At 48.5% G+C, this 25,511-nt stretch overlaps 1 protein-coding gene across 1 annotated transcript in view; it reads left to right on the top strand.

Moving 5' to 3' along the window:
• PLXNA4 (plexin A4) overlaps positions 1–25,511 on the top strand; it is a 489,083-nt gene that overhangs the window by 283,460 nt on the left and 180,112 nt on the right. The gene's annotated exons all lie outside the window — the stretch shown is intronic.

Below are 25,511 nucleotides of genomic sequence, written 5' to 3' on the forward strand. Positions count from 1 at the left end.
GGCCGGGGACACACCTTCCCGCTACAGTTGGACCATTTCTGACCAGTGCTGCGGGGCAGGCCCCACCGGACTGGAATCAGCGGCCTGTTGCAGCTCTGCCACCTACTGGCTGTATGAGGAGGTGCAGAATGCAATGCTGGATTCAGCCTGGTTAAAGACCAGCTTCAGAAAACAGACACAGCGCGCACACACGCACACACACATGCACACACACATGCACACACACACATCTGCACACAGGCACCCCCAACCAGCGCCCCTCCGGCCCCCGGTGGCCCTCAGCAGCAGCTGTCGGTTCACCTGTTGTCACGGGTACAGATGCGTTCAATTTCTCTGCTCAGGGATGGATGAGATTGGAGGGGGAAAAGGGAGAAAAAGGAAAGAAAGTGCATGATGGTAACCAGAGGTCCTGAAAAGACTTCCTCCTCCTCCTCTCCTGTTTTCCAGAACACGGAAGGTAAAAATGTCAGTGAGAGCTATGGACATGAAGTCTGCAGGGGTGGAGAAAGGAGAGGCTCCCAGGAAGGGCAGGACAAGGCAGAGAGGGAGGGTGTGAGCCCAGAGTGGTGAGCACGGACCAGCCAGGCCTCAGACGGGCACCCCTGGGATCCAGAGCAAGTGAGCACAGGCTGACAACTCCTCCTCCCCCGAGGCTTTGGCTGCTGGCCAGTATCAAGGTCTTTTCTGCCTCAGTTTCCTCTTTTGTGGCTTGAATAACTGTATCTCCTGCCTTCAGAGGGGGCTTCCCAGTTGGCTCAGTAGTAAAGAATCCTCCAGCAATGCAGGAGACATGGGTTCAATCCCCAGGTCAGGAAGATCCCCTGGGGAAGGAAATGGCAACCCACTCCAGTGTTCTTGCCTGGAGAATCCCATGGACAGAGGAGCCTGGTGGGCTACAGTCCATGGGGTCACAAGAGTCGGACACGACTTAGCGAATAAATCACTACCACACAACCTGCCTTCAGAACCCAGCCAGAGCCTGACCTTCTCCAGGCTCAGAAGAGCAGGAAAGTGGGTGGCTGTCCCCTCTCTGACTAGGAGGGCTCTAGAACCCCCAGAGTCACTCTGAGGAGGGATGACTTCTGCCCACCTGCCTACCTGTCCGGCTACCTGCGTGCCTACTTTCGTCCGGGGATGAACTTCTGACCTTGCCTTGGCTTGGGGCTGTGACCTTACATCAGAACCACCCTGAGTTTCGTGGACCAGGTTACTTCAGGTCTTCAGGGGAAACAGATCACCAGACTCCAGCCGTTGCCAGGAGCTGCGGAGTCCTGCTTCTCCAGAATGAGAATGCTCTCAGGCTGCACTCTCTACCCCGCCCGCCTTCTCTTGGCCTCGCTCTCTCTGGTCCTCACCCCTGTCCTTGGCTCCCTTCTCTGCCCCTGCTGAAGCTGCCTGGCTGCCTGCAAGCTGAGCAGGCTGGGGACAGAACCGGCTGGGAGCCTGTGGAGCCAGAGTCCAGGCAGTGAGGGCTGACCTTGGCTTGTGGTGCCCAGGTCGCTCCTGCTGAGCATGCACCTTGGACCCTGAAAATTGTGAAACCGCTGTGGTGGGAGTTTGCTGGTGGATCACTGGTTAAGACTTCACCTTCTAATGCAGGGGATGTGGGTTCGATCCCTGGTCAGGGAGCTAGGATCCCACATGCCTCGCAGCCAAAAACCAAAACATGGAATGGAAACAATGCTATGGCAAATTCAGTAAAGACCTTTTAAATGGTCTGCATAAAAAAAAAATCTTAAAAAAGAGAAACCACTCTGACTTGGCGAGGGCCAACAAAACGCCAGCACTTACCATGGAGTGTGAGCCCCAGGGCAAACTTTGTTATACTGAGTCACAGACCAGTAAGTCCAGTCCAGTCCAACAAAATGCAGCACAGTACAGCACAACACTACCCAATCCAACAAGCACAGTTCAACCAATTCACTCCAACATAGCACAACACAAGCAACCCAATCCAATACAGTATGGCACAACCCAACCCAATCCAACAAGCACAGTTCAACCAATTCACTCCAACATAGCACAACACAAGCAACCCAATCCAATACAGTATGGCACAACCCAACCCAATCCAACAAGCACAGTTCAACCAATTCACTCCAACATAGCACAACACAAGCAACCCAACCCAGTACAGTATGGCACAACACAACCCAATCCAACAAGCTCAATTCAACCAATTCACTCCAACATAGCACAACACAAGCAACCCAACCCAGTACAGCACAGCACAGCACAACACAAGCAACACAACCCAATACAATACAGCACAGCACAACACAACACAAGCAACACAACCCAACCCAACCCAGTGCAACACAACCCAACACAACCCAACCCAGTGCAACACAACACTACCCAATCCAACAAGCACAATTCAACCAATTCACTCCAACAGAGCACAACACACAAGCAACCCAACCCAATACAGTACAGCACAGCACAACACAAGCAACACAACACAACCCAACCCAGTGCAACACAACACAACCCGAACCAACACAACACAACCCAATCCAACACAACCCAACCCAACATAACCCAACCCAGTGCAACACAACCCAACCCAACCCAACACAACACAACACAATACAACACAATCCAACACAACACTACCAAATCCAACAAGCACAATTCAGCCAATTCACTCCAACAGAGCACAACACAAGCAACCCAACCCAATACAGTACAGCACAACACAGCACAAACAATGCAACCCAAAACAACACAGCACAGCACAACACAACACAAGCAACACAACCCACCCCAACCCAGTGCAACACAACACTACCCAATCCAACAAGCACAGTTCAACCAATTCACTCCAACATAGCACAACACAATGTAACCCAACCCAATACAGTACAGCACAGCACAACACAAACAACCCAAAACAACACAAGCCAGCACAACACAACACAAGCAACACAACACAACACAACACAACCCAGTGCAATACAACCCAACACAACACAACCCAATCCAACACAACCCAACCCAGTGCAACACAACACAATCCAATCCAACAGGTGTGACAAAACCAACTTAGTCCAACATAACACAACACAATGTAACCCAACCCAATACAGTACAGCACAACACAACACAAGCAATGCAACCCAACCCAACCCAACCCAACCCAGTGCAACACAACCCAACCCAACCCAACCCAACACAACACAACCCAACCCAGTGCAACACAACACAAACCAATCCAACAGGTGTGACAAAACCAACTCAGTCCAACATAGCACAACACAATACAAGCAATGCAATCCAATATAACCATTCTAACACAACACAACCCAACACAACCCAACACAACCCAGTGCAACACAACACAATCCAACCCAACACAACCCAACCCAACACAATCCAATCCAACACAACCCGACCCAACCCGATGCAACACAACACAATCCAATCCAACACAACACAATCCAACAGGCATGACAAAACCAGCTCAGTCCAACACAACACAACCCAATCCAACAAGCACAATTCAACCAATTCACTCCAACATAGCACAACACAAGCAACCCAACCCAATACAATACAGCACAACACAGCACAAGAAACCCAACCCAACACAACCCAGTGCAACACAACACAATCCAGTCCAACAGTCATGACAAAACCAACTCAGTCCAACATAACACAATGCAATACAAGCAATGCAATGCAACATAACCATTCTAACACAACAAAACACAATATAACCCAACCCAACACAACCCAACCCAGTATAACACAATATAACACGGCACAATAAAATTAAATAGCTAAGGCAAAAGGCAGTTTCATAGCACCCTATTTACTCATCTCACTCAGCATTGATGGAACTGGGGGAGTAGGGGGCTAAGCAGTGGATTTTCCTGGTCACAACTCCATCCCTTACTTACAGGACTGTTAAAAGGAAGTGAACATCAAGGCCACTTGGTGAGGGCAGCAGGCTCAGGAGTGAAGAGACCTGACAGAATTATAGTGGTGATGTGTACCCTGATGGGTACCATGGAGCACCTGTCTATTCATTCCTCCTAGGCTGGAGGGCTGGGGCCTGAGTACGCTTTGCCAGCCTGGCTCACTACACTGGTGCGGGATGCACTGAAATAATGGTCACAGAATCCCTCTGCAACGTTTGAACACGAAACTATTGTTAGTTGAATAACTGCTTATGCACAAGTGAAACCTGTTCTTAAAATCGTAGCCTGGAGGCCTGGGAAAGTCAGGGTCTCTGTCTCGTCAGGAAAGTGCTACAGTGCTGTGACTGAGTCTCACTTCCTGTGAGTCTAGATGGGCTGATTCTATTTATATTAAGAATATCAGGGTTTTCCCAAACCCCAGTTAGAGAGCTTGGTGCAGAGAAATGCGTTATTCCCTTAACTTGAACACTAGACCTGGCCACAAGGAGAACTGGGAGGATGTGGCTGATTCAATACAATCCAGTCCCAGCACAAAGTCCGTAGCCTTGTGGCAGTGGGGAAAGATTCCGTATTTAGTTGTTTTAGACAATAAGCAGATTCTCAGCCTTGCTAAAGGAATGAAAGTGTGCCTCTTCCAGGAAGGGTCTCCAAGCTGGGAAAGTGGAGGAAGGATTACTGTCTTCATTTCACGCAAGACAGATTCTATCAGTTCCCACCTCTGCAACATGCAACGCTTCCCCTTTGCCTACAGATGAAAGGTTGGCACTTTGAAAGGCGTTCAGGACTCTGTTGTACCTGCATCCAATCTCCCTCTGTGTCCCTCTGCAGTCACATGGCCTGGCCGTTGCTGGCCTCTCCGCTACACACACGTGGCATTCACACCCACCCCTCATGCCAGGCAGTCCCAGGATCCATCTTCCTTGCAGTTCCTGCCACTGGGATCCCATTCCTCCTTTAACAGTCAGTTCCAATTGTCACTCTTTTGTGAAGAACCTTCTCTGCATAACCATCCCTTCCTTTCCTTGGAAGGGTCGGGTGGGGTGGGTGGCATCCTGGGCTGATGCTAGGGAAAAGGAGGTCTCCATTGGGCCCTGGTATTCCAATCCAATACCACACTCTGAGCTTCCATTTTCTCCAGGAGTGGGAAGAACTCTAAACTTCTATCCTGACCTTCTCTCCCCACTTGCCTATGCGGTCAGAAGTTCAGCATCTGAAGTTCAGCACCACACCCTTTTAACATTTTTTTTTTTTTTTACAATTTTTGGATAAAGGTTGAAGTAGAGTTTTTTTTAAATGCAAGTTATCTGCATGTACTTCCTCCAGGAGGAGCTTAGTGTGGGGGGTAGGGCATGTTGGCTGAAGACCTGGTAGAAAATTATGACACTACTGCTTGTTAGCAATGTCTGACTTCAGGCATGTCTTCTCTGAGTCTGTTTATTTACGCATGACATGTGACTAAAAATAACGCCCTCCTGATCTCATCAGAATTATAGCTCATTTATGAAATCAACCAGTGTTTCTTATGCACCTACTATGTGTGGTATGAATTAAATCAGAAAAGAGATGTGAAACTGCTTCCTAAATTATGTCTGGCATCTTAGCTGTTGTAGACAAGACATTATTGAGGGTGGGAAACCCGCCAGATTCTCTTTGACTCCCTTGCAAGACTCCTTGTGAGTCCTCCAAGTGGAGATGTTTCACAGTGAACTTGAACCAAAGACTCCTACAGGTTGCACACAACGGCCAGTGAGAGAGCCCAGAAATCCTGTTTTCTGAGCATCAGTCACAGAAATATCTCCCTTGCTCCTACTTGCTCCCAGATCCTCTGACCTGCTCATCTTAGGTGACAAGTGAAAAAGTCAGGGAGGGGAAGCTATGGAGGGGGAGTTTGTTTCCCACTGGGTAAAGAAAATGCTTGGGGTAGAAGGAGATAAGATTATTCTTAATTATCTGACACCTTTGTTTATGTGGTATCTGTAATAATAATAACTGCCCAGGAAATAAGTACCTGCTTAGAAACCTAGGAGGAAATTGAGTGCTGGAGATCATTTTGTTGCTGGGGATTTTTTTGGGGTCTCTCTTTCCCTGGAGCAACACATCAAGCTGATGTGGGCAGAGTCCTGCTGGCTAGAGAGGAACAAAGAAGTGTTTCTGTCCTGCTTTTTCCTGGTCTACCTCCAGGGATGGGAAATAAAACTCGCCCAGGGGTCACGGCCAGAAGTCCAGTCAATGGACTCCAGTCTACAGACCCGGGCTGTAGGGCGCTTCTGATTCAGGCCCTGGGGCCTTTTGAGGTTGGGCTGGTCGTTGGGGCCTGTCTTGGGTCCCAAGAGTAACGCCTGGATGGTTTCCTTCTCCCTTCCTGAAGTTTCCTGGCCCTTGGCACCCTTTCCCCTCCTCCCTCCACTGTCTCTTTCCCCTTCCTACCAATAGCAGCAAAAGCAGGAAGTCACCAAGGAGCAGAAGGGAGCCAGCGACCCCTGGTGGTGGGCCCTGGTGTGGAGCTGACCAAAGGCGACCAAAGGAGAGGGTCTGTGAGGAGAAAGAAGTCAACCTTCAGAGTACCTCACTTGGTTTAAAGTCTTACATCAGAGCAAAAAATAAACCCTGAGGGTTTGTTTTTTGTAATAATAGATAAATTCAGATTTTTGAAAATGACGTAGACTTTGTAGAAATTCCAGAACCAGCCCCAACCAAAACCATGAAAACTGTAATGAGAAATGAGATTCCTCTTTAGTTCCTCAAAACTGCCCCCACTTCTCCATTATGAGTCATCCAGGTTTATATTGTCCCTTTGTTAACCTTTCCCTGGGAACCATTCTCTCCCGTCATGAAAAAACTGCCAAGAAAGTCTATTTATATAGGCTACATAATTATATTATGATGTGGACCTGAAGGGGCATCTAAACCGCCATGTTGCTGACGGTACCCTAAGGAACTGGGGGACATGGCCAGTGGGACCAGACTCATCTCCTGTACCCCTTTCAGGCCAGGGCCTTTCACTTTACCCCATGCCCCCCAAAGACGGGCTTCCCTGGTGGCTCAGACGGTAAAGATACTGTCTTAGAGTGGGAGACTCAGATTACTGACTCAAATGCGGGTCGGGAAGATCCCTTGGAGAAGGGAATACTACCTACTCCAGTATTCTTGCCTGAAGAATTCCATGGATGGAGGAGCCTGGCGAGCTACAGTCCATGGGGTTGCAAAGAGTCGGACACAACTGAGCGACTGACTGATGCTTTCATTTTTACTTTCCCTGAAGATAGCTTCCCCTCCATCACAATATTTGTATCATACAAAGATGTTTTACCCAAAGAAATGTTCCTCCACCGGCGTTCAAGGATAGTGGTGACCACGTAGGGAAGATGCTGTGACAGGCGAGCCTTTCCTGTGTTCTTCAAAACGCCTGCCCATTTATTTGCAAGCTCAAGTAGATTAAGGCATGGAGCCTATTTTAGTGGCTGGCCTGGGACGTGGAAGAATGTTCCCTGTTCTCAACTGAGGGAGCCCTTTGTGGGTGTTTGGGGGCAACATGAAAGGAAGCAGAAAATGTGACTTTATTCCTTTTACCGTTGACTTTCTGATCTGTGCCTTGCAATCCGTGAAGTGTGTCACGCCTGCCCCTCAGAAAGAAGACGAGAGGGTCAGCCAGGCACAGTGGCTTAAATTCTGACTCTGGGAAATGGCTCATGTCATGATTTCATAGTCCACCTGTAGAATGGCAGTGGCCAAAGGCAAGCCCTTAGCCATGACCCAAGCACCAGGCCTGAATTTCCGAGGCAATCAGACAAGGCCAGTTGACCATGCTTCCACGACTTCATGCCACAGATGTGACTCACACTTCACTTCCCACGCACACCAGTTTCCCCTCCCAACTTGCCCCTTGGTGTGGCAATCCAGAGCAGTAACTCTCCACCGCTCCCTACCATCGTCCATCTCCTTGATTCCTAAGGCCTGGAGGCTGGACCACAGTGAATATCACCCTGCTTCTCATCTCTTCACATGCCATCCAATGGAAGAGACTTTGGTTCAGGAACATGCAACTTCCTAACAAAAAGGTTTATGAAGTGGAATCATTTTCGTACCTTCCCAGACACCCACTGTTCAATGTATTTTATCTTTTAATATATCTTAAAAATGCATTAAATGATACATCAAATACATGTCATAAATCAGACTTTCCATTATTAGCTTAATATTGACTCTGAACTTGAAGAAAAATGATGGGGCCATGAGGGCATGTTCCTGGGGTGGAGTGTGGTAGGCAGAGGGGGAGGTTGGAGTCCAAGGACCATCCCTACCCACATCTAGGTGACCAGCCACAAAGAGAAGTCAGGCCCAGCTCCTACCTCAAGGCTATCAGGAAAGAAGGAAAAAAAAAGAATGCGTGCTACTTATCTGACTGCAAATCTCAGTGTGGAGCCTCACAGGAGACCAAGCCTACCCTTTGTCCCTCACCAGTGATGCAACTATGACACCTGAGTTCAGAGAGATGTGTCCTGGGTGAGCAAGAATCCTGTGGACCAGCTGCTACAGTAACAGGAACCTTGAGTTTAGCCCAGTTTTGTTCCAGCCCATGTACTAAATGCCTTTCCTTAACTAACTCATGAATTCTTCACATCAGCTGAATATGCTGGGTGTTATTATTATTGATATTTTATGAATGAGGACACTAGGAGATGTTGACTCATTTCCCAAGGGGTGTTGTATCTAGTCCACGGTGGAGCTGGGTTTGGAGTCCACGGTTGTAGCCCCTGGGACCCATGCAATCCATCACTCAGCTGCACTATGTAACCTCTTGGGCAAGCCTGGAAAATAGCATCGCAATGGACGAAATGCCGGCCAAATGGAGACAGGACCATATTACTATTGCTATGTTAAGATAATATTAGCTTATCATGTCAATATATTGGTTCTCTTTTTCAATATTTATTTATTTGGCTGCACTGGGTCTTAGTTACCACATGTGGGACCTTTTGTTGTGGTGCATGGACTCTCTCGTTGTGGTGCTGGGCCCAGTTGCCCTGTGGCATGTGGGCTGTTAGTTCCCTGACCAGGAATTGAACCTGCATTGCTTCCATTGCAAGGTGGATTCCTAACCTCTGGACCACCAGTGTGTGTGTGTGTGTGTGTGAGTGTGTGTGTGTGTGTGTGTGTGTGTGTGTGTTTTAGTCGCTCAGTTGTGTCTAACTCTTTTGTGATCTCATGGACGAGAGCCTGCCAGGCTCCTCTGTCTGTGGAATTCTCCAGGCAAGAATACTGGAGTGGGTAGCAGTTCCCTTCTCCAGGGGATCTTCCCGACCCAGGGATCGAATCCAGATCTCCTGCATGGCAGGCAGATTCTTTACAGTCTGAGCGATCAAGGAAGTCCCCGATATATTGATTCTTAATATTAATTTTCCAACTACTAACTCTTCCGCTCTTGGCTACTTCCTCCTCAGTCCGTTTCCACGTCTGGGCATGGGGACAGACGATACCCACAGGGGCAGGAATGGTGGCAGTGGATTTTGCTCAGCACCTCAGAGCTGCAAGATCAATAGTTTAATTGCTGTGAAACACACGCGCTATGGTGATGCCATATAAATAATTGTAATAACTGTGGCCAGTGATGGAGAGGATGGTTTTCCAATATCTTATTTTTAAAATGCATTTCTCTGCAATTAACTCCACATACTGCTGGCAGAACAAGTATTCCATACAGGCGCTGGTTTTTTTTTTTATCCTTTGAGGCCCTTTAGCTCTGAAACCTGCCTTTTCCAGGCTCGCCCTCACTGGGGTCAAAGGTCACCCATTGGATTAGAGGACAGTATCTTTAGGCCCCTCTGCTGGGCGGCGGTGGGGGCAGCTTCAAGAAGGATTTCTGTGGTTTTCCTGGGATGGAGGGTGATCAAAAGACCCTTTGTAATATGACAGCCGAGCTCTCTCCTGGTCCTGGGGCCCCTTGACTCTCCGCGTGTGTGCATTCCAGCCCCATCTGCTGATGTCACACCCACACAGGGATGCCCTTCTCCACCCTAGAATTCTGAGCCCGAGCAAGGCCCTTTCCCTTGTCTCTGGGAGTGGATTTTCTGACTGCAAACCATTCACATGCCTCACCCAGGCCGCATGGATTCTGGGCTTTTCATTTGGAAGAGTTCCAAGTGTTTCTTGCCCAGAGGAGCTGCTGGTGTGTGTATGTGTGTGTTTTAATGTAAAATGCAGGCAGTGGTTGCTGGGGGAGATGTGTGGAGATAGAGAGAGGAAGGACTGAGTGATCCTTGGTGATCTGTGAGGCAGTGCTGATGGACTGAAGTCTATTCTTCAAAGAAGATTCAGAACGTTTTTACTAGATAATAATAATGGACATTGCTGCTCGGGCCCCCAGCAATACCTACTTTTCTGTCAGCTGTTGCTGAGAATGGATTTGGAACCAGAAAACTTAAACTCCAGTCTGGGGCTCCACTCACTGGCCTTGTGACTTTAGGGGAGATGAACATGCCTTCGTGCTGTGCTCGGGGAGCACATGGGCAGGTGGAAAGATGGGCGCACATGACGACCCCATGTTGTGAGGTGTCCCAAGGGCCATGGGCCCGGCAAGCCAGGAGGAACTCAAACTGGGTGGCAGGGGTGGTGATTGAACATAGCCTCAGAGACAGTGGGGAGAATTCTTGGAGAGAGTGATGCTGACCTGCGTCTTGAGTAAACACACTTCTAACCCTCATTTTGACCACAAAATATATCTTAGGTGGCTCAGAATCTGGGGCTTTAAATCCTGGTACAAATCTCAAGTGAACAAAATATAAATCTCTGCCTGTTTCAGGGCTTTCCAAGTCCACTGACTTTCAGCCAGGAGCAGGGTGGTGGCTGCTGACCAACATGCTTCCCAAGGGGGAGGTGGCATGCGGAACGTCGGGTGAGCAGTTGATGGAGATGCCACCAGTCCTTCTTAGGGAGTTGTATGTAGCTGGCTCCTTGGCCCTTAGCACTAAGTAAACATACGTTGTTATTAGGCCCACAGAAACACACACAGCTGTCCTAGGATGAGAAAGGGCTGATCCCCAGAAGTCTGATGAGGCTTCAGGGAAAGAACCCAGAGCTGAGCTCATCAGAGAGAGCAGATGTCGCGGTGACGCGCACTTGTCTGATGCTCCCTGGGTTATTTGTTTGCCAAGAAAATTGCTGAGGAGCGCCTAGGGGCTGAGCCACCAGTTCATGGGGCTTCCCACAGGCAGCTCAGTGCAGGACCTGGCGGGCGGGAACCATACAGGGCTGGCTGCCGCTGCAGCCCTTGGTTTCACAAAGAGGACTGGTGGGCCTCTGGAGACAGACATCAAAAAGACGTAAACTTGGGAGAGAGTCTCTGAGGATCCTGGGATCCTTTTGATCTTTTCCCGTTGTGATTGGAATTTGTGCATTCCTTTGTTAATTGAGTAAACATCTATTAAACGGCTCTGGTGTTCACAGAGCTGCTGGGGACTAGAGGCTGTGCCCGGCTGCATCGTCACCATCACTGCATTATCTCATTTCCATCTTGAGACTAATTCACTAAATACAAGCGAGTACTAACTATCCACAACTAGCAGTCATGTGCATTGTTTTACTTCCAACATGTTGTTGTTTTAGTCGCTAAGTTGTGTCCGACTCTTTGACGACCCCATAGACTGTACCCGACCAGGCTCCTCTGTCCATGGAATTCTCCAGGCAAGAATACTGGAGTGGGTTGCCATTTCCTTCTCCAGGGCATCTTCCTGACCCAGGGATCAAACCCGAGTTTTCTGCATTGGCAGGAAATTCTTTACCCCCTGAGCCACGAGGGAAGCCCTACTTCCAATATACCAGCCACTCTAGTAAGAGCAACTCATAATTCACCTGATGAAATCCTGACTGCAACCCTGGGCTCAGAATTCTGAGCCCCATATTTCAGTGAAGGATATTAAGCAGATCTTTGAAATTCTCCCTGAAGTCACAAGGGCTAATAATGGGCAGAATCAGTACTCCAGCTTGGCTGGCTACACAGCCCTATGCTTAAGCTCAATGCTATAGAACTGCCCTCAAGGGGCTGACATTCTCACGGCTGAAACGAACACACTGAAGGCAGGAGAGCAAAAGACAGGTGTCCACATGAGCCAAAGCACGAGACAGCTTTTTACGGCTGGGCAGCTGTGGCTGCGGATGATATGAAACAGGGAGGCATTCAGAGTGGGGCAGGTGTTATGGAGAAAGCCTTTGGAAGAGTGTCCTGGACCAGATTCAGAGGGAGGGATGTGTGTGGGTTGGTTGAGAAGAAGCAGAGAGGAAACTGAGGGACGTGGTGTGAATAGGACTGTGAACAGGACTGAGAAAGGACCAGTTCGATTCTTCAAGGAAACAGGAAAGCATAGCCCTGGCAAGAAATGCAGGGCTGTGTGGAGGAGTGAGGACGCTGCTCCTACAAGGACTGTGGGTGGTCGTGGGTGGTGGTTGCTAGGTGATGAGGGGGAAGATGGGTAGGTGTTCCTGAAGGGGAGAGCTGGGAGGAGGCCTGGGGGGCAGAGTTTGGCTCTACTCTAGGACAAAGATGACAATATGCAAAGGACCATCTGAAGATGGAAACAGTTGGGATCAGGAGAGAAAGTAACTAGGAGGGAAAGTTGCTAGAAGATCCAAGTCTTGATCCCTAGATGAGAAGAAAGTGGAAGTGAATGTGTTAGTCACTCAGTTGTGTCTGACTCTTTGTGACCCCCATGGACTGTAGCCCACCAGGCTCCTCTGTGCATGGGATTCTCCAGGCAAGATACTGGAGTAGGTAGCCCTTCCCCTCTCCAGGGGATCTTCCTGACCCAAGAATTGAACCCCGGTTTCCCACACTGCAGGCAGATTCTTTACTGTCTGAGCCACCAGGGACCCCTGGGTGGGCCTTAGGGACTAGAGTAATGGGGCATGCAGTAATGGTAAAATCTGAGTCATGAAGGTGTGGGGGGTGTGTGGGGGGGTTACAGCTGCTTCTGAGCTCAGGAGAAAACCTAGACAAAGCCCACTTTCCTCGTTCAGTCAACACAAGTCCTGAGTCTTTACTCTGGGCCAAGCTGCTTGCTAGAAGCTCTATCCTCTGAGCTAAGACCCAACCAACTGGGACTCACAGAACTCCTGTAAGAGCTCATGGAGAGTCCATCCTTCCCCAGCCTTCACTCCACTTCTGGTTTCTCCTGCTTCCGCTACAGCTGCCTTGAGCAGCTGCTGGGTTCCACTCTGGAGGAGGCTCAGTTTCCAGCAGGAGGAAAATGCTGACTGCACCTCAGCCCCTTGCAGCCAGGATACACCTCTGCTCATTAACCCATAGGTGACAGTAACAGTTGTGGGGGGCACAGAAGAGAGGACATAGCCTCCCCCTCACTTGGCAGGAGGGCGCTCTGAGCCCAGAGGATATAGTGCCGGGGATGGGAGGGTGGAGTTTCATGGAGGAGGCAGTAGGGGAGTAGGCACGAGGAATCCAGCATCCTGCTGCTGGGTTCGAGACTGTCCCCAGTTCCACGTAGAGCCACTGCCTCACCTTTAGGAAATAGGCCCTGCTTCTCCTTAGCATCCTGCCAGCCCTGAGTCCACTTCCCACCCTTGATGGGTCCCCAGAGATGCGCCTGCTTTCCATGAGCTGGGCTGTGTGGTACCCCACTTCCGTTTCTGGGGCTTGCCCAAACCGTATGCATGAAGCTGCTTTCGTCTTTCTCCATAACGTTGCTGGCTTTCTGAATCAAGCCTGAGTGGAACCAGGCTCATCAGGACAGTTCCTCTGGCTTGAGGCATCGGGTGATGGGTCTCTGGACCACATTGGTGGGATGCCTGTCTGAGCCCTCCATCATGGGCACAGACTCTTCCAGGCCTAGTTTCCTCTGGCAATGCCCATTTTCTGGTTGGCTTAGATGGTTCACAGCTGAGCCCTGGGGCCTCTTCTCTCTTTCTTTAAGTGACCTTGTTGGAATTTGAAAGTCCACTCTGTGGGCCACATCCTCTAACCTCTCTTTCTATAGCGCATAAGGTTGCTGCTCCCCCTTGGGGATGAGTGGGGATCACAGGGATCGATTCATTAAAACTGGTTTCCTAGCAATCAATGAGATTCCTGAAACTTACTGAACATTTATTGAAACATAACCATCACCCCCTCACTCTGCTAAGTATTTTGCATGCTTGGGACATGATCAGACTCCCACAGTAACAACCAAGTATTGTTATGATTATTTCTGTTTTGTTTTGTTTTGTTTTGTTTTCCAAGAGAAAAGCAAACTCAGGAAAGTTTGGTAGGTTGTCTAAGGCCACACAGTTCCCAAGCGCAGAGCTGGGATTCACACCGTCTGCCCGTGGGCTTACCCTCTCACTCTCTGCCTACACGTAGCATCTCAGAAGCCAGGGGATTCTGGTGTTCTGCAATACAGAGCAAGCAGACTGCGCAAAGCACATGGCAGTGAGTGGCAGGCATGTACCAACAGTCTCTTCATGGGTGCTTGTTTTTCCAGGAGTGGGTGTAGTCTGTCCATGCTCCTTTGGGGCTAGAGGCACATAGCTAAACGCCATTCAGGATTCGGGGGTACAGCCTACTCTAAGGCCACAATCTGGCTGACCCACCAAGTTTCCAACCCAGTAACTTGTGTGCGCAGTTCTCTCCAATAAGATTGGCAAGGTGCTGCAAGAGAAGTCGATTTGAAATATTTTGCCTTTGAAACATACTGGTTTGAACTTTTGTCTGATACTTCCTTCATCTCAACCATACTGTCTTTCATTTTTTATTTCCTCGGCATCTTTTTCTCCTGGAATTTGTATCCTGTTCTTTGTGCCACCACCCAAGCAGGTGGGGGGTGGGATTGAAGCCATTGTCCCTGATTTCTCTGATGTGGACCATACAGGGCAAGAAGTCCTAATGGCTACCTGGACAGCATCATTCGGTTTTGTACGTGTTTAGCGGGAGACCCACAGGGACGTGTTGTCCCAACAGTGTTTGGTAACACGGTGCAGGTTTCATGTGCGCGCAGAGCCTGTCTAATTAATTACTGTTTACCCTCTTGCAGTTCCCTTTACAAGCTCTTTCTCCTGGCTGGAATCAGGAAATCAAAACAAAGCACCCTCACTGTGCTATTCTGGGAAGGCTTAAGCAGGGTAAACACAGAAGCAGGGGCCCTGCTCGCATTCTAAGCCCTGGGATTCAAGGCAGGGAGGTGACCCTGTGGTGTGTGGCACGGTCCACTCTGCTGGAGGAATGGGCACCGCCGGCCCCTTGGGTCTGGGTTGGATGATCCCAGCTTCTCCCCTGCTGCTGAACCTTCCAGTGTGAACATCTGCAACTGTTCAGTTCCCTTGTCATAAGATAAGAAAGAAATCTGCATCCTGGGAACAAATGAAGATGTTGATGAGTAGTTTGAATGTTTCCAATCATTCATTTATTGAACAGATTTTTATTGACCCCCCCTACTATGTGGCATGTTTCAGGGGGTTGGCAGACACCCGTGAGCACAAGAGATAAAGATTTCTGCTCTGTGGTGTTTACATGGAGATAAATAATAATCATCATAAAGGAATAAATTATATAGCATGGGAGATGGTAACAAGTGCTGTGGCTAAAAAGAGAAAGTAGAGCAGGGGAAGGAGATTGGAAGGGCCAAAGGAAAAGGAGAGGCTCTGATTTTTAAATTCAAAGCACTGGGCACTACTGTATAGCACAGAGAACCCCATCAATATTCTGTAAGAACCTCTCTGGGAAAAGAATCTGAAAAAGAATGGGTGTATGTATATGTGTAATTGAATCACTTTGCTGAGCACCTGAAACTAACACAGCCTTGTAAATCAACTATTCTCCAACATACATTTTAAAAAAGTTTTTTTTAATGGGCATGCCACTGAAAAAAAATTGAAAGCACGGGGGACAATTCAAGTGAGTGTGAGTGGAGATCTGTTGCAGATGTCCTTGCGGGTTATAGGAATCAACAGTGAGTGCTTGGGGCCGAGGGATCTGCCCTTGGCAGGGGACAGACTTGCAGCCCCTGGCAGTCTGGCGGGAGCTTAGAGGCCATCCCAGCCACTGAGAACCAGGCAGCTCTTCCGCAGGATGCGGAGACTGTAAGGAGGCCGCTTGCCCTAAGGAGAGGTAACCCCTCCTTCCAGCAAGTTTCCAAGAGAGGCACGCCTCGTACTTGTGTCTCTTTCACTGCCGGCATACCACACCTTTCCGGGTCCTCCTCGTCCGTCACTGTCGTAGAGTGATACATGGAAAGTTCTAGAGGCCGTGTTTGAGTGGAGACCTAGCCTCACCATCAGGGATGGAGACGGGGTGTGAGTGTGTCTGTGCCTGTGAGTGTGTCTGCACATCTAAAAGTCCCCAGTGTGGCAGCTCAGGCTCAGAGTGAGCTTCTCCATTCACTCATTCATTCAACCAAGATCAAGACTGGCCACGTACCCGCTGCAGGCACTCTACTGTGTGCCCAGTTCTTCTTTCACCCGCTTTCCAGTCTGTGTGGCAAGAGGCTGAGTGCCAGTGACCTGGGTTACAGCGCTGTCAGCCTCTGGGGACCAACAAAATAAACCGCATAAGTAAGATCCAAAAGCCTCAGTACTTTTCCCTCCTGGGAGACGCCACAACCCTGTATGTCCCAGAGAAGCAGATCCTGGCCACTCTTTTCCCACTGAGGCTCCTCATGGCTATTCTGTTTCTGCCTCTGTGGGAGACAGGTTCAGGCCAGGACAGCTAGGAGAGCTGCAGTCGTGTCTTGAGGCTCTTGAGGGGAGCAGCAGAGACTGGGTTCACATGCCTCTGTATTGGAGGCACGGGGTCCAGGTGGAGAATTCAGAGGGTCCCGGGACACTGGTTTCTAGATTTAGTCTGCTCCCACCCTGCCTCTCCAGCCTTAGTTCATGTCCCTGCCTGCCAGGTGAGACCCCCACCCTTGCTGCCTTATTCCTGGGCCTGATCGGGAGGTCTGGCAGGTGTAGACCTTGACCAGAAGGTCTGGGGAGGATGTGAGAGGAGAGAGGAAATGGGAATCCTGGGGTGGCCTGCATCTTTAAGGATGAATAGCACTGTTTGCTCATTAGGGAGATTATTTCAAGCAAGACGGCGGCCAGAATGCTCTAATGCAAGCATCTGCCTGCTACCAGGAGACGATATTTATTGTTCAATTCTTCAATGGATGTAAATAAACAGCCCAGCCCAGATAATGTTCCAACAAACAAACAAGCAGCTGCCAGGAGCTCCCCGGATGGCTGACCTTTGCGGAGGCCACCCTGCTGATGTTTTAATAGCAGTTCTGCCTGGCAACGTAGATGCCCACCGTGCCAGGGGTGGAGAGGTGGCAGTGCTGCTTGGTGGATGGGCTGGTGGGAAAGCGGGGCTAAGCAGATTATCCTAGGCTGGAGACCGAGCGGCTGCGAAGGACTGGTGAGGAGGCCTGTGTGTACCGGAAATGTGGCTGGTCCAGACTGAGTTCCGCTGTCAGTGTGAAATACACACCAGATTTCAAAGACATGGTATGAAAAACGTGTGTAAAATATCTCATTGACAATGTTTATACTATAGACATGTTCAAGGGATACTATTTTGGGGCACAGTGGGTTAGTAAAAACATAGATTACTAAAATTAATTTGGGCATTTCCCTGGTGGTCCAGTGGTTAAGACTCTGAGCTCCCAATCCAGGGGGCCTGGGTTCAATCCCTGGTCAAGGAACTAGATCTTGCATGCTCCATCTAAGACCCCACATGCCAAAACTAAAACAAAAACAAAAACAAAAAACAGACCCACTGCCCACCAATGCCACAACTAAGATCCCACACGGTAACTGAAAAGATCCTACACACCGCCACGAAGATCCTCCATGCTATGACTAAGACCTGGCGCAGCCCGAGAAATAATAAAAATAAACATTTTCTGAAAGAACTAATTTTACTTTTTTATTTTGGGATACTTCTCTGGTGGTGGCTCAGACAGTCAAGAATCTGCCTGCAATGAAGTAGGCCCAGGGTTGATCCCTGGGCCGGGAAGATCCCCTAGAGGAGGGCATGGCAACCCATTCAATATTCTTGCCTGGAGAATCCCATGGACAGAGGAGCCTGCAGGGGTCACAGTCCATAAGGTCACAAAGCATTGGACATGACTGAGCAACTAACACTTTTAGTTTTTAAACGTAACCACTGCTGGAAACTTTAATTGCCCATGTGGCCCGCATTTGTGGCTAGCATTGTATTTCTGCTATCCCGTGCTGTCTAGAACTTTCCACTGGGCCTGTGGTGAGGCCTGAAGTGATACCTCACCCTTCAGGCCTTGGAGAACACCTCTGCTGTCTCCTCAGGACAGGGCTCCATGAAGCTGGCCAAAAGTTCCCCTGCCAACCCCTTTCTCATGTGTTCGTTCTTGCCTCCCTCTGCCAGCGTATCTCTATAAAATCTGTTAGCGCCACTCATTTTGCTACTGCAGATCAGTCTTCCTACTGACTAAAGAGATTTCGTCTCTGAAGCGGCTTTTTGAATGAATCTGATATTACCCACTATGTGTTGTATTAGTCAAACTCTCATGGCTGGTGGTGCCGTGCAGTGGCCCCGTTATTCTGTGACATGCACACGCTCCCTTGAGCCTCGACTGGGGCTGGGCTGATAATTCCTGGTTACACTCCAGTCAGTTGGCCAGATCTCCTGGGAAGAAGGAAAAGAGGCCTTCGAATACTTCTCTGCTATAGGATTTCCCACTTGGCCTCCTCCGTGTGAAATCTGAGCCCATTAGGAGACTAATATATCAGAGGGTGGGCTCCTCTGGTTGCTCTGCAGTAAAGAATCAGCCTGCAGGGCAGGAGACGCAAGTTCCATCCCTGGGTTGGGAAGATCCCTTGGAGGAGGGAATGGCAACCCACTCCACTATTCTTGCCCGGAGAATCCCATGGACAGAGGAGCCTGGTGGGCTACAGTCCATAGGGTTGCAAAGAGTCAGACCTGTCTAAGCTACTGAACGCACACACACACACACACACACACACACACACACACACACACGCTCCCAGAGGGCAGGCACTCACTGATCTCCTCCAGAAGCTGGCTCGGAGTCTAGTATACACTGCACATTCCGTGAATGCATGCTGGATGATGAGTGCAGACACAGCGTGAGGGGTACAGTCTCCTCCTTGGTGTCAACCTCAGAGAATAACATCTTCTCAACACCCAAATGGACATGAGGGGGTTCTTTATATTTTCTACCTTAAATCAATGTCTATTTGCATTCTTTCTCACTGCCTGGTTGATACGCAAGTATCATCTGTGCTGTATAACGTAATACATTTTATTTGCCCTAGTGTGTAAGACAACAAGTCTTGTTTATTCTAAGCTGTCCCCTCCCAAGCTTCAGGGTGGCCCCTGTGATAGTGATGGAGCCAGGGCCACTGGCCACTGTGTCTCCTTTCCTCTCAGCTGTGTCTCTGTGGCCTGGGAGAATCTTTCCCAGGCTGTCCCCAAGTTGCAGGCATCTGGTTTGTTCTCACTTACCAGGGGTGGACTGGACGCGATTTTCTGTATCTAGAAGAACTTTGTCCAGAGAATGGCTTCTGTTTGCCTGTTTTTCCCTGGAATCCCACTTGAAAGCCACCGGTCATTCTGTTGGACTTTTTGGCTGCTGTGGAGTATTGGGAGCTATAAATGGCAACAACGAAGCTCTCCCTTTTTGACCCTGCTTCCTACCTTGATCTTGCCTTGATCAGCTCAGAGTCCATCCTCTGATTGGTAGAGTGTGGCTTGTTTAACCTGGAGGGAGTTGATCAGTTATTTAGTAACGACTTGCTTTTCCCATCCCTGTTGTTGTTGTTGCTTAGTTGCTAAGTCATGTCTGACTTTGCCACCCCGTGAACTGTGGACTGCCAGGCTCCTCCGTCCACCGGATTTCCCAGGCAAGAATACTGGAGTGGGCTGCCATTCCCTTCTCCAGGGATCTTCCTGACCCAGGGATGGAACTCGTGTCTTCTGTATTGCAGCCAGATTCTTTATTGCTGAGCCACCAGAAAAGCCCTTTATCCATCTGTGAAGTACAATTGACAAGTTAATATTGTATATATTCAGGGTATACAGTTTGATGTTTCGATTCATATATTCATATATTGTGAGATAATGCCACCTGATGTGAAGAGCTGATTCATTTGAAAAGACCCTGATGCTGGGAAAGATTGAGGGCAGGAGGAGAAGGGGATGGCAGAAGATGAGACGGTTGGATGGCATCACCGACTCAGTGGACATGGGTTTGGGTGGACTGTGGGAGTTGGTGATGGACAGGGAGGCCTGGTGTGCTGAGGTTCACGGGGTCACAAAGAGTTGGACATGACTGAGTGACTGAACTGAACTGAATCACTGCAATTCAGATAAATCACATATCCACCACCTCATGTGTCTGTGTGTGTGTGTGTATGTGATGAGAACACTTAATATCTACCCTCTTCATGAATTTCAAGTATGCAGTATTGTATTATTATTATAGTCACCTTGTTGCACATCAGCTCTCTAGACCTTATTCACCTAATAACTGAAACTTTATATCCCTTGACCAACATGTGTGCATGCTAAGTCGCTTCAGTTGTGTCTGATCATTTGAAACTCTATGGACTGTAGCCTGCCAGGCTTCTCCGTCCATGGGATTCTCCAGGCAAAAATACTGGAGTGGGCAGCCATTCCCTTCTCCAGAGGATCTTCCTGACCCAGGGATCGAACCTGCGTCTCTTCTGTCTCCTGCTTGGCAGACGGGTTCTTTACCATCAGCACCACCTGGGAAGCCCATGCCTTGACCAACATCTCCCTGTTTCCCCCTCCCACCATTCTATGCTCTTCTTCAAAGAGTCTGACTATTTTAGATCCCACATATAAGCAAGACTGTGCAATATTTTGTCTTTCTGTGTTTATTTCAGTTTGCATAAATGTTCTCCAGATTCACTGATGTCGTTGAAAATGGCCAAATTTCTATTTTAAGGCTGAACTACATATATATAATCACATTTTTTAAAATCCATTCATCCCTTGATAGATATTTAGGTTGTTTCCATATCTTGGCTATTGTGAGCAATGCTGAAATGAACATGGGTGGGCAGACGTCTCTTTGAGATACTGATTTTATTTCCTTTGTGTGTATACCCAGGAGTGGAATTGCTGGATCAAATGGCAGGTCTGTTTTTAACTTTTGAGAAGCTACCTTAGTGTTTTCCTCAGTGGCTATACCAATTTACACACTACCAATAGTGTACAAAGGTTCCTTTTTCCATATTCTCACCACATCTGTCAGTGACTACTTACTGAGCACCAATCGTGCCTTGGGTCTTGTGCTAGGCATTGGGGCTGCAGCGTTGGATACATCAAGCATGATCCCTGCCACTGTAAGACTTGACGACCCAGGTCTATTTGCTCAATTATAGCTCCTCCCCCCTCCCTCCCCGCCACTCCCCCACCCCACCCCCCCAGGTCCCACAGAGGAGGCACCGTCTTTCTGTAGCTCATTTCCATCATGGGCCTTCTGACTATTCCAAAGAGCTTAGGATCAGCTGTAAATGTTCCTGCTCCCTGCTCCAGACCATTTATAAAAAATAGTAAATAAGACCAGTCATAACACTACTGCTTGGCGAGTCCCCCAGTTCCCACTTCTCCATGTAGAAATGTGTCTTTCTCTATCTCTAAGTTGGTTCTCTCTCCATGGCCAAACTGCCCTAAGTCCCATGGAGACTCATTATTTTTAAAACCTTTTCATGTGTAAGCTTGTCAAAGGCTCACAGAAAATCTAAATAGCTCAACTGCAAGTTCTGAGCTAGGAATCAGGAGACCTGGGTTCTAGTCCTGACTGTCATTAATTTATCACTGAATTTCAGAAAAGGCCCAAAACAGCCCCCATCTCAGTTTTTTCATTGGTAAAACGAGAATGATTATGCTGGCAGTCAAAATCATAAACATTTTACAGCCATCAGATGAGACAGTGTTATTTAAGAATAACATTCTCAGCAAGGTCTAAAACAAAAATTTAAGGGATCGTTATTTTGAAAATTTACAACAGCGTCTTTTTCATTCATATGCATGATTCTTTCCCAAAAGGACTGCGGAAGATAGACATGGTTCCTCCAGCACTCCTGGCACGATGCTTGTTTACCATTAACAACTTTCACTCCTAGAAGAGATGCAGGTTTACAGATGCAGTAGGACCTGGCTCAACTTGTGTTGGTGTACTATGTAAGTGCATTGAAGAGTGGACTCTGGAATTGGCCAGACTTCAGCAGGGGTGACCATGCACAACATATTAAAACCTCTCTGTGCCTTATTATTACTGTAAATGGAATAGTATTAAGGCTTCATGGAGTCATGAGGTTTCAATGAGAAGATAAATCCATGTAGAATGCCTTCCATCATGCCTGACACGTAGCAGCCACTAAGTTGCTAGCAGTTCTTGTTGCCCAAGAGCCAGCAGCTAGTCCAGCCTACCTAAATTTGATGGCTGTCCATCAAATTGTCCATCATTCAGCACATCCCATCACAAACTCCTGTTATCCATGTCTTGTGTGAGACTCTTTCAGCAGATGGGTTGAACGGATGCTTTCCTTTCTGTTTCCTGAAACAAGTAGTATGGATTGGGTGGGGTGATGTGAAGGGAATAACCACCGTTTCAATTACTGGTTTCCTGCCCTGGAGGAGTGGGCAAGGGTGGGGCCCATTGCCCCATGCCTTGCCTCTCCAGGCCTGGAAAAACTTGCCCCATTAGTGCTCCCTGGTCCACGTCTCTGTCCCTGCCCAGTTCTGCTAGGTTCTTCTGATGTCCACATCCAGCCCATCACCTCATCCTAAAGAGCAGGGAAGGTGGAGCCAAATGATAAAGACAGTCACTTAGGCACTGAATCAAGTTTCCCTCGGGGATCACAACACAGGGCACTGGAGGGGACTCCTTTCTGCCAGCATCCCCGAGGGGTGCCGGCTCCTGCTGGCGGCCTTAAGGGGCTGGAGCCCAGCCAGGCTGCACAGGATCACTCATGTGCTGCTGCTCCAAGGGTGATTCGCAGCTGGGGAGGCAGCCTGGCTGGGCTGGAGGCCAAGGCCATCACCGCGCGGTCAGACTTGGGTGGTAATCCCAATTGGTTTTGCATGAGCTCCCATTTCATTCAGATTAAGGAAAGACCTGCTCAGGGTGGACATTTGGTGGCTTGGGGGTGGGGACAGAAGGAGGACGGCTACTGGATTCCCAGGCATTTGGATTTTAACGGCTAAGCATGTCTCTTCTTAATTCATTCACTAGTATTTTGTTGTTGTTGTTGTTGTTGTTGTTTTCCTGAGCTTAATGGGAAATCTGCAAAGAAGAGTCTGAACTTCATTCATTTCTTCATTTTAAAAATAAATATCTGTCAAGCACAAGTGTTTCAGCTTCAGAATTGGAAATGACTGGCGAAAGCCTCTGGAGTTTGTACATACCAGAAGCCCCTGCCTTTGTTAGTACCCCCAGAAAGTAAACGTGAACCTCATCAAGGAACAATGTCCCTCATGTAACTGGAGTAGCAGGAAAACTACATATTCCAGGGTTAGACTGGATCCCCATTCATTTGTCAGATTTGATAGCTCAGGGCAGTTATTTAATGCACTGTGTCCCGTTTTCCCCGTCTATTCTATCAGAACATATCATTAGATATTGCAGAAAACCTTTCTGTTGCTTTAACAATAAGGAAATATCCTGAGTAGCTAGAAAGGCCTGGACACGTGATAGCCTTCAGGGCTATTTTGATTCAGTGGCTCAGGGACATCACCCAAAACCAATGCTTTTCATCTCTGTCCCTGACCTTCCCTGGCTCCAGCACCCCCACCCTGTTCATAAGAACAAGAGGGTTGCTAGTAGTTCTGGGAGCTACCTGTTTCTTTGATCTTATGAAGGGTGAGGGGAGGTGCTTTCTTCCCCTGTCACAAGACATAGTCCTTGCTTCACTCTAATTGCAAGTGGTGAATGGCTTGGGTCTGCTTTCTCTCCACCGCTGTGGCCAGAGAGTGAGATTAAACCGATTTGTTTCTGTCCATCGAAGGCCAACCCAGGAAGCAGGGGGTGGGTCCAGTCCCACCTAAAAGGTGAGAGAGGTTGGAATGGATCCTGGAAGGGCCATGCAAGCTAGGACAAAAAAGCTCTTGAGAAGATTATATCAATAAGGAATCATATGTAAAATCATCTCCCAGTACCTGATGTCTAGGAAGGGCTGAAAAATTGTGCTTAAGAGGAAGACAAGCAAAAAGGCTAGCACAAACCCCAAATCAAATACATATGTCACACACTACCCTGGGGTCAGAGTTCAGTGAATTTAACAGAAATGAGAGACAGCAGACTTTGGATGAATTGGTGTTATCAGATGGCATTAATATGGCATTCTTTCTGTAACTTAATTCCTCTGAATAGCTCTGCCATTTTCCTTGAGCTCATAAAAGGTTAAGAATTACCCATTAAAATTAAAAATGAATATATAATGGGAATATTATTTTTGGAATAATTTTCCAATGATTTGGAATATTATTTTTTTCTTTTAGTTTTGTTATTGAAATTTCTAAAATTACCCCACATTATCATATAGAGACTTGTGCAAATGGCATCTAATCAAGTTTGGTGATCTCCTAGTTATTACTTTTCCCCGTCTACCTCTGGCATTCTCCTCACCTTCCTACATTCTTGCATGGATGGTAATGTTTGATCCCAGCTTATGTGGATGGAAATATTAGTGCTCATCAATAATCATGGCAAATCTATGAGCTCACACTGGTGATGATTCTGAAGACCTGGGCCAGCACCTTGAATCAGGGGGTGGGTGGCATTAGGAAAGTCCCGTCTTTCCTAGACTTGTCCTCAGCCTTGGGGAATGCGGGCAAAAGCCTTTCCTCATGGTCTTCACATTGTTCCAGCAGTTCCAGGAAGGACTGTTAGATGGCCCAGAGATGACCTAGTCTGTTGAGTGTTCTTGGAAGACAGAATGACTCATGCCCAAAACACATTTTCCTGGAATGCCCACATGCCCTTCACTGGGGACATAAATAGTAACTCTAGGGGATTTGGGGACCCTACATCTATTCCAGAATCTGAAGCATAAGCCAGTGGGTTCATAGACAGAATAAGTCCACGTGGTGTGAATCTTCTGGGGTTCCGGCTTCTCCTCGAAGGCCAGCAGTGATCCTGGCTGCCAGTTTCAAAGAATCAGCCCACATCTTTACACCCAAATTTGTTCTGCTAACAAATGTAGCTAATAATACTGCCTTTCTGTTGTAGAGTGATGCTCTGATCTGAAGCAGCATCAGTTTTCCCATTTGCCTCATCCCCAGATTCCTCTTCCCCCACATCAGCCCCACCCTCTTATCCAAAGATACGCAAGCAAGGGTCAAAGCTGTGAGCCTAAGGCATGGTGAGCCAGAGAGAAGGACACCAGGTTCCAAGTGCAGCCTGGTTTCGCCTCCTCCCCACCCCCCCCAGCCCCCCACTATCCCCACCCCCCACTGTCCCCACCCGGTCTGTTGGCCATTCCCCATGAGAGGCCCCTGCTGGGCATGCGCCTCTGTTTTGTCTTTCCTGATGGTTCAGTTGGTAAAGAATCCACCTGCAATGCGGGAGACCCGGGTTTGATCCCTGGGTTGGGAAGAGC

This window comes from Capra hircus, chromosome 4 (assembly GCF_001704415.2).
Source record: "Capra hircus breed San Clemente chromosome 4, ASM170441v1, whole genome shotgun sequence".
Classification (NCBI taxonomy): Eukaryota; Metazoa; Chordata; class Mammalia; order Artiodactyla; family Bovidae; genus Capra; species Capra hircus.